General features: G+C 32.1%; 1 long non-coding RNA gene across 1 annotated transcript; it reads right to left on the bottom strand.

The window, feature by feature from the left end:
• Positions 1-1,221: 1,221 nt before the first annotated feature.
• LOC121101649 lies at positions 1,222-6,169 on the bottom strand. Its single transcript, XR_005833621.1, has 3 exons — positions 6,110-6,169; positions 3,135-3,168; positions 1,222-2,024 (listed from the first exon to the last, which is right to left on the bottom strand). It is a non-coding gene; the product is annotated as an uncharacterized LOC121101649 (long non-coding RNA).
• Positions 6,170-10,695: the final 4,526 nt, after the last annotated feature.

Consider the following 10,695-nt stretch of genomic DNA (forward strand, 5'->3'; position numbering starts at 1 on the left):
AAAAAAAACATATAAAGTAACATAAATTAGGAAAAATTCAAGCCACTGACATGGAGAAAACATTTGCAAAACATTATACTGACAAAGAACTCAAAGGGCTGAAGAATTGATCAGGTATTTTTTAAAGGAAACCACCAAAATGGTCAATAAATATTTTTAAATGCCTCAATTTCATTAATTAGGGAGATGCAAATCAAGAACACAATGAAATACCATTACACTCCCATTGGAATGGCTATAATTAAAAGGATTGACACCACAAAGAAAGAGTGTACATGAACTCAAATACACATTGTTGGTGAGATTTTTAATTAGGGTAACGTCTTCAAAAAATTTTTGCAGTATCTACTAAGGTTTTACTGTATCTACTATATATGTATATATAATCTGTGATTTAGCAATTTCACATCTTAGTACATTTCTAAGAGAAAGGAATTCTAAAAACCAAATACAACATGTTCATAGCAGTTTTATTCATAATATCCAAGACTTGAAACAAAGATTTCTAATAAGAACAGAATGGGTACATAAATTAAGAAATCGTTAATCTACACAACAGAATACTACACGGTGATGAAAACGTATGAAACACAACAAGGGTGATGAATCTCACAGATAAGATATCGAGCAAAGGAAGCCATAAACAATAGAGTTTGTTTATGCTTTATTGTTCTGTTTATATAGAGATCAAAATCAGGAAGAATTATTCTACGGTGATAAGAGGTTAGAATAGCAGTTAATATTTTGGGATTACTGACTGGGAACTGATGCTTCAGGATTGTTGATAATGCTAAATACCATAATCTGAGTAGAGATTTCATGGGAAAATACATACCTAAAAATATATTAATCTGCACACCTTACTATGTGTAACTTTGTTATGTTGCATTTATTTCCAAAATGTTTTCCAGAGCTCATGAATCAATTCTTACATATCCATATTAGAAAGCACATGGGTCTTTGGAAAAGAAAATAAATTTTAAACAAAACAACATAGTAGAAACATTCTATATCTATTATTCATTTGAGATGTAGCAGCTCTATTGCTTTTTCCTAACAATAAAAATCTTTCTTAACAGCTCCATTGTTTATCTGCACATCTGTTTCAAAATAAAAATAAATGTATAAATAATCCACAGATGTATAAGTGCCTCCTGGGATTTAAAACAAACAAAGGTGTTAGGGTAATAGCAGGTGTTATAGCTTCGTACTGAGGCATGGAAGTAAATGAGTATAAACTAGAGGATTATTCTTCCTAGACATTTTTTGTTTGCTTTATGACAAATAAGTCCCATCTGGCCCTTAAATCTAGGACTTCAGATCCTAGAAAGGCAATAACTTTATATCAAGAACCAACATATAATATAGTTTACCCACTAATTGTGGAAGCAATTCTGACAGTATTTTGGCCAAGGATAATGAATGTAACTACTCAGAATCCCAGGGGTGATTTGAATAAGGTCTCTGAGTATTGTTTTGAATATATTGGAAGACAGTAACCAAAACCTGTCACTAGGTTTACATTAAATGTTACAATGCCAAACTTTGTATCCAGTTTCTTGACCCTGATTGTTGAAGTCTTCCTTCTCCACAGTTAGCAGATTTTTTTTATTTGATAGTTTTTATTTAAATAACCACACTTTCCTCTGTGTACATCATCACAAGAAATCTGTTCACAAGCCACAAGTTTAAAAACAACACTGTCAAGGACTACTTTTTTTTTTTTTTTTATACTTGCCCATCTTTCCTTTCATAGCACAGTTATATTAGCTGGTTAGCTCATTAATTAACTCATCTATTCATGCAGCACATACTTTTGAAAACTCTTCTATGAGCCAGCTATTACATACCCCTTACTACATGTTCATAAATAAGGTTTATTACATGAAATCAATAAAACTGTAAAAGGGAGACAAAGGTTTTATGTTCTAGTGGATGCCTGTACCTTAAAGACAAGCCTCTATCCATGCCCTTATCTCACCTTCAAAGAAGACTTCTCAATTTTTCATGTATCTCCAAAACATCTAAAAGATTTAAGTAGAAATGTAAGTTTGATTGAAGATATTATATCAAGAAAAAGGCACTTTCATTACATACTAAAATTTTAAAATGTATAAATTTCCTATTAGTCCTCTAATTTTTCATCCCTAAATCTCTCTTGCTAGCACTCACATTTCTTTCCATTTCTCATCTTCCATATTTTCATCTGTTAGTTGAAGGCATTTTTATCACCTTGTGAATGACACTTAACAAAAGAAGCCTGTGATAGCAGAACAGAGACCCACCATTCTCCATAAGCATGGCCCTTATGATTTGCACCTTCCGACCCCAAAGATTACCACAGTATTATCCTAGGGAAAATAGTATGTTATTTTGTAAATTCTTTGTAAATAACAGAACGGAGAACTAGGAAGGTTTTCCTTTTCCAAGAAAACAAACCGTCTTTTATATTATTACACTTATGACAACTCAGCAAAACTGATTTCCCTTATCACACGCAAGATCTTCTTGTTATCTCATTCCTAATGCAATTACTCATCTGATTTCCAAGTATATCTATGAATGATAGATAATAGCCTGATATTTTGGTTGCACTCCACGGAAAACTAGGTAAAGTATACATATGTATGGTACTTAATATTAGTGTGTGTGTGTATAGAGAGAGAGAATGTTTGTATATATTAACTCAATTTCTATGGATTATAACCAAACTTCTGGCTAATAATATATTAAACTATCCATCAGTTTGAGTAACTGCACACACACACACATATAGTCACATACACACATGCTTTTAAAAAACAACTTTTTCTGAATGCCGGGGTGGCTCAGTCCATTAAGCATCTGCCTTCAGCTCAGGTCATGATCCCAGGTACCTGGGATTAAGTCCCGCATTGGGCTCCTTGCTCAGCAGGGAGTCTTCTTCTCCCTCTGCTTGCTGCTCCCCCAGCTTGTGTTCTCTCTCCCTCTCTCTCTCTCTCTGACAAATAAATAAGTAAAATCTTTAAAAAATAATATTTTTCATAAGTATGTTGCATATATTGATGTATACATAATTATATATATTGATATGTCATTGTGTAAGTATATTGATAGATCAAAGGAAGGAAAAGAATCAGTTTTCTCCCTCTCACCTTTGTCTCTGATTCACTTCATTTCATGCAGCTCCTGTTAAAGGAATATTGCTAGAATGAACATTTATATTTAGTCTTCATCTGACTGCATCATTTATCCTCTGATAGAAAATCTCAATGTAATAAGTACTTTTTCCCTAGACATGTTGAAAAGGAATGATTCCTATAAAAATACTAGGTAGGCATACTTTTTCAATGTTGATTAGCTAACTGTTCTTAAATTTGATGTGGAAAAGTAAATACGCAACATATAAACAGATTGCATGGTAACTTCTGAAAACAGAAGAATAACATCCAGATATCTTACCCTACCAGATAGTAGAATATATTACAAAATGCTTAAATTATATTAAAATAATTTAAACTAAAGGCTGTTAATTCCAGCTGAGTAGCCATCTGGCAAAAAGAAGAAAGCTACATCTTTATGCAGTGTTTTGCACAGCAATTCTTATTTTCTTGAGTACTCTTAGTGTTTAAATATAAATATATATATGCATATGTATAACTTTATACATTTTATATATTTATATAGTTTTATTTACATATACTATTTATTGCTTAACCATTGTTTTGTAGCTCTGAAATCCTAAATTAAAAATTAAACCATAAGTAATAAATTTGACATACACACAAAGAAAAAATATATGTAAATAAAACCAAAAGTACATGCTGTATTGGGAAAAATATGGACAATGCATATAGCAAGCACTTTATCTCTTTAATATAATAAACATTCTTACCACACAGTAAGAATTACAAAAATATATTGGGAAAAATGAAATGGACAAAATACACAAGCTTACAGATCACAGATATTTCTAAAATGCTTTAAGAGTCATGAAAATATCCCCAAATTACTTCTAATAAAGGAAACTTAAATTAGAAGAACAATTCTCTATACAGAAATTATTTACCAGATTGGAAAGGCCCTACAATTTTGACATACAACGTGTGTGATGGTGTACAGAATCTGATATTGGTATATATTGGTGATGGTCAGTCAATAGAGCATGCAACTCCTGATCTTGGGGTCATGAATTCAAGCTCCAATTTGGGTGTACAGCTTACTTAATAATAATAATATAATAATAAATATATCACTAACAATTCAAATACTAAATTTAAAAAATAAAATATGAATATATTTTAAGTTTGATCCAAAGCCCATACACTTTTTATTAAAACCTACTGACTTTTTAGAAAATAGCATGATATTTGAAAGAATAATCTTGCACTTCTCTATAATAAAAGATTATTTAAATAAGAATTATTTCCTGGTAAATTGTACATGTCTTGTAGGAGTTAACCATAATTTATATGGATGAAATAGTGGGAGACCATTCTAACTATACATATCCACTTAAACTTTAAAATTTGGAAATAAAAGACAACATAATTAGTGCATTCTAGCAAGACATTACTATCTAATCTATTAACTTTCATTAACTACTAAATTTTTCAATATAATGTTATAGTCTTACAATTTTTCTGAATCCATAATTTTCTTTAAGAACTTAGGTAATTTAATCGTATCCATGTGTCTACCTAGTTTTTCATATTTGCTATCATTAGGACGACAACAACTTAGTAGATTTATTTATTAGGCATATATTTAGGAGCAGAAAGGAAAGAGTAACAATCTTCACTGCGTTTAGTCGCTCAATACTTTTGAAAAGCTAGAAGGGACTGCTGAAACATTTTTGCTAAAAAAGTACATGTGTAAATCTTCAGTTCTTTGTAACAATCAACAAGATTTAAGAATATGCCTTGAAATTATCTTAAGTACATTGTTTTGTTATGATGTATCCCCAGGCAAATGTGCAAAGATTGATAACTGATTCTAAGACATCTTATTTTAAATCTATAATGGCCTATAAAATATTATTTTAACAAGATGTCTGACTAACCTTTAAACATTTGATCTTAAGAATAATTATATTTTATTGAGTGGTTACATTCAGTTAAAAAAATCAATCATTAGGTATATTTTGAGTCAAATCTGTATCCAGATGTAACCATTATGAGTTCAAACATGTATTCACGAAAAAGTCATAAATGAAAGATTTTTCCTAGTATATCTTTATAAGGTAACATTTAAAATGTCTATGCTAGGTTTGAAGTTTGAATAATACAATACTAGAATAACAAATAAAGAGTGGTAAGAACCTAAATGTCCATAGGCATGAAAATTTTACCTAATTCAATGGACATTATTAAATTGAGACAATTTATATTCAGTTTAATGAATTGCTTGATGAGGGATTAAATGAATTCTGCATATTGTGTAAATTAACATTCATAGAGCCACTCGGTATTTTCTCAGTAGTAATGTTTAATTTCAACTAAAAAGGATATTATGCTTTTTTAATTTTTAGTATACTAAGAAAAAATCCTTAAAGAAAGTTTTAAAATTAAGATATAATACATTGCTAAAATTATCACGTTTGAATATATAGACCCTAATTTAATGATTTTTAATTTTTTAATACAGTAAGAGCAACTTAACATGAGATCTACTCTCAACAAATTTTTAAGTTAAAACAGTATACAAAATGCAATGTCATTAACTATACACACTATGTTGTGCAGCAGATCACTAGAACTACTTATCTTGCATAACTAAAACTGTATCTTTGGAACAGAGGCTTCCTGTTTCACCAACTCCCAAGTCCCTGGAAACCACTACTCTACTCTGTTTCTATGAGTTTGACTATTTTAGATACTTCCTATAAATGATTATGATCAATTAGTCTTCAACAAGGGTACTTAGAATATATAAAAAGAAAAGGATAGGCTCTTCAATGAATATTGTTGGGGAAACAGGATATCCACATGCAAAAGAATGAAAGTGGACCCTTATTTTACACCATAAACAAAAATCAACTCAAAATGGGTTAAAGATTTAAACATAAGACTTGAAACTGTAAAACTCCTAGAAGAAAATGTGGGGAAAAGCTTCATGACACTAGACTCACCATGATTTCTTGGATTGACATCAAAAGCACAAGCAAGAATACCAAATTAGGGGGCGCCTGGGTGGCGCAGTCATTAAGCGTCTGCCTTCGGCTCAGGGCGTGATCTGGCGTTATGGGATCGAGCCCCACATCAGGCTCCTCCTCTATGAGCCTGCTTCTTCCTCTCCCACTCCCCCTGCTTGTGTTCCCTCTGTCGCTGCTGTCTCTCTCTCTGTCAAATAAATAAATAAAATCTTAAAAAAAAAAAAAAAAGAATACCAAATTAGGCAAGTATGATTACATCTAACTAAACAACGAAGGAAATAATCAACAGAGTGAAAAGGCAACCTACAAATTGGAAGAAAATATTCCTAAACCATATATCTGATCAGGAATTACTATCTAAAACATATAAGCAACTCATAACTCAGTAGCAAAACCAAACAAAAACACACACAAAAAAACAAATAACCTTATCAAAAATGGACAAAGGTCTTGGATATACATCTCTCCAAGGAAGACATGCAAATGGTCAACATATAAAGATAGTACATGAAAAGATGTTCAACATAACTAATCATCAGGGAAATGCAAATCAAAGTCATAGTGAAATATCACCTCATGTCTGTTAGGATAGCTATTATGAAAAAACTAGTAACAGTGTTGTCAAGGATGCATAAAAATTAGAACTTTTAGTGACACCTGGGTGGCTGAGTTGGTTAAGCTTAATGATTTCAGCTTATGTCTTGATCCTTGGGGTCATGAGTTCAAACCCTGCATTGGGCTCCATGCTAGACATGGAGTCTACTTAAAAAAAAAAGGAAAAAAGATTAGAACCTTTAGACATTGTTAGTGGGAATCTAAAATTATGCAGGTAGTATGGAAAACAGTATGGAGGTTCTTAAAGATTAAAAACAGAATTATCATATGATAAAGCAATCACATTTCTGGATGTATATCCAAAAGAAATGAAGTCAGAGATATCTGTACTCCCATGTACATTGCATCACATGTATAATAGCCAAGATATGGAAATGACATAAATGTCTATCAACAGATGATTGGATAAAGAAAATGTGCCATATGCATTCAGTGGAATATTATTCACTGTTTCAGAAGGAATTCTTCCATACGCAACCATGTGGATAAACCTATAGGATATTAAGCTAAGTGCAGTAAGTCATTCATAGAACCAAAATTATTTTAAATAATTACTCCTGTTGGTAGAGATAAAGATGATATTTGATGCTTAAACATAGAAAATAAAAGCATTCAGTGGTTTATTAACTGTTGGAAAAATATTTTGTCAGAATTATATTCACTTGTATTTATTCCCTCTCTAGAGCCCCTATATCCACAAAGAAAGTATGTATTAGGAACACACGGGGAGAAAATATTTATAGCTAATTTCCACAGGAATATACAGTAAAAAACTGTATTGCAAAGAATGGGAGAGAAAGAAACTAAACTCCATTAAGAACATTTACTATCATAAAATAAACTTCCCTTTGTTTTGTTTTTATTTGTCTTCATGGCAAATCAGTAAGAATATTTTTTAAAAAGCAGGATGATAATATGGTTAAAAAGTTGTTCTGAAATTCTGAGGGTAAGACACTCACAAGAAAATAGTAGGGCAGCTGAACCTGTCAAATCTCTTTGTAGACATGTTTATGACACACTTCCTGATGAATAACCTAAATGTTTTTTGCTAGGAGGATAGTCTCTATGTGTAAAATGTTTTCAACAGAATGGACCTAGTTGTCTGGATTTATTTAATGTAAAAATACATGGAATCTAAGAATTTATGAGGAGAGTATCTCTGGAAAATACCGTGGAACTTGTATAAATATCTCAGTTTAAAATGGTGATTCTCCATGATCTAAATGGCTCCTGTGTAAATAAGGTGACTACACATCTCACTTACGGGTCCTGTCTGTTAACCTATATCAGAGTAGCCTGATTGCAGAAGGACAAAACCTGTCGTGATGTGTTGAGTGTCCTGGACTTGCCTGTTTCATTTGTTACACATAATTTTTGGGTCCTTAAAAATTATTAGTAAAGCTTGATACTGGTTAATATCACTGATGTATAGGAGGAGTATGATATGGATATCTCATATATTGTATAATCTCCAAAATGCTACTGTGAGCAAGATTGTCTTTTATGCCCATGAGTCATAATTGCTAACACACTGTTTAGCAAGATAGAGAACGATAAAACCCTTAGAAGGACTTTATGTCAGATGGCTGTTTAGAATGGTTAGTCTTTTACTATGAAGACATAGACGCTTCCAGAAATATCATGAGGGTGGGGCATGGGGAGGGAGGGGTAAATTTAGCAATGGTATTTGGGGAAAATAGACTTAATTCAGAGAAAGTGGCTAAATGGATAGATAAGAGGTACAAAGCTGAAAGGGATATAAGTGAATATTTGTATTCCTTTACTCTTGCTAACTGGGGTAAAAAAGAAAAATCAGGACCAAAGTCCATATAAAATTCAATTCTGTCAGGCTTCATCAGTGCTTATTGGATCAACTTATAAAATATTGGCTAATTGAGTAATATGCAAGTTTATAAAGATCACATTTCAGACACTAGAACTCAAAATGTACCTGTTCTGCTCCTTTGAGACTTGTAAGCAAGGGTGTGAGGAGTATGTCTATTTCAAGTTGATCTTTAACTCACCTCTGGTAAATTAAAGCTGTCACAGTAATCACCGAGTGTTGCTTTAATCACGTTTAGGTTTGGGAGAGGGACAAGGCCATAGTTTCTGACAGGTTAGGTAGCTGAGACAAGAACCCCTTCCATTGACATAGATGTTGAAAATTAACATTAGTGTTTTTTCTTTGAGGTTTAATATGAAATAGTTTGGTAAAATGTTTCTTGAGGGGTACCTGGGTGACTCAGTTGGTTAAGTGTCTGCCTTTGGCTCATGTCATGAATCTGGGGTCCTGGGGTCGAGCCCCATGTCAGGCTCTCTGCTTCTTTTCCCTCTCCCTCTGCCCTTCCCCCCAGCTTGTGCTCACTTGCTCTCTTTCTCATTCTGTCTTTCTCTCACAAATAAATAAACAAAATCCTAAAAAAAATGTTTCTCGAGGTTATAATGGAAAATTCAAAAAGTTTAGTTGATACACCTCAAATTTTTAATGTTCTATTTTCAGAGCTTGCTTTCTGTATTGGTGTTAATGGAGCAAATCTGACTTCCTGAGATAACCAGAAAGATATTACTACTGAACCGTGCTTAATAAGGCCACAGCTAAAAAACCAGGTATGCTATCTTTATATCATAGTAGAAGAAAGATAAAATTTTAATTTAACATTTTTAAAAATGCCTTTAAAAAATTTTAACAATATGTGACACTAAAAAAATTTAAAAAATAATGTACTGTTTGAAAACAGATTCCAGCTGACAGTTCTTTTTGTTAAAGATATTAAGTGAAATAATGAAAGATAGCCATTTGACTTGAATGATTGCAAATAATTACATGATTAAATTAGAAAGGTCTTATTACTTAAATCAAAAGTAGAATCTGGATTTCTTTCTTTCTTTCTTTCTTTCTTTCTTTCTTTCTTTCTTTCTTTCTTTCTTTCTTTTTTCTTTTGAGTTTTATGTTAAGGGAAACTGAAAAAGAATAATGTACAATTTTCATATGATCACAATAACATCAAAGCAATAAAAGCACATGACATTTTAAATAGGATAAACATTTTGTATAATTTTTAAGCAATGTATTCTGAAAATGCTGAGGTTATATATATATATATATATATCTGAGTTTAAAATGATGATGTTCCATGATTTTTTTTAAGATTTTATTTCTGAGTAATCTCTATATGGGGCTCGAATTCACAGCCCTGAGATCAAGAGTCTCATGCCCTTCCATCTAAGCCAGCCAGGGACCCTGATGTTCCATTGATCTAAATGGCTCCTGTGTTAATAAGTTGCCAACACATCTCAGTTAATGCAATTCGAAGTTACCTAATTATTTTACAGTAATATATCTTTCGTGTAAACCAGTTTTGAAAATGGTTTAAAGACCATTTATTAAAGTCCTGCTACTGATTATCTAAACTTGATGACTAACATGAAAATGGTAAAGCAGGTAGGACCCTGGGTTTACTTGCTGAATTTTATTAACAATGAATTATTTACTTGGTGAACATTATTATTGTCTGATTCTGTTATAAGTGAATGCCCTGCCTTAACCACCAACCTTCCAAGATGTCCTTGCCCAAATTGCTGAAACCTGTGAATATGTTACTTTTCTTGCCAAAAAATGTCTTTAAGATGTAATTAGGGTTATAAACCTTAAAATAGGGAGAATATCCTAGATTATCTAGCTAAATCGAATCTGGTGTGGCCTGACCAATTCCAAGATTACCGTCTCTATGCAAGATCATGCACCAATTCTTGTAACCACTATACAAATCCCATAAGACTTGCACAATGTGGTTGCTGGAGTACATATGAAAATCCAGGAAAACACCTTGTTGCATGCTTATTTAAACATACCATATGAAAAACCAATCAAAATTTGATTTATCATAAGCTCTCTGACTTCTCTGTCCAGGAAAGAACATGCTAGTGGAAGAGTTTGAAAGAAGGGA

Source organism: Ursus maritimus, unplaced genomic scaffold (genome assembly GCF_017311325.1).
Source record: "Ursus maritimus isolate PB19 unplaced genomic scaffold, ASM1731132v1 scaffold_9, whole genome shotgun sequence".
NCBI lineage: Eukaryota > Metazoa > Chordata > Mammalia > Carnivora > Ursidae > Ursus > Ursus maritimus.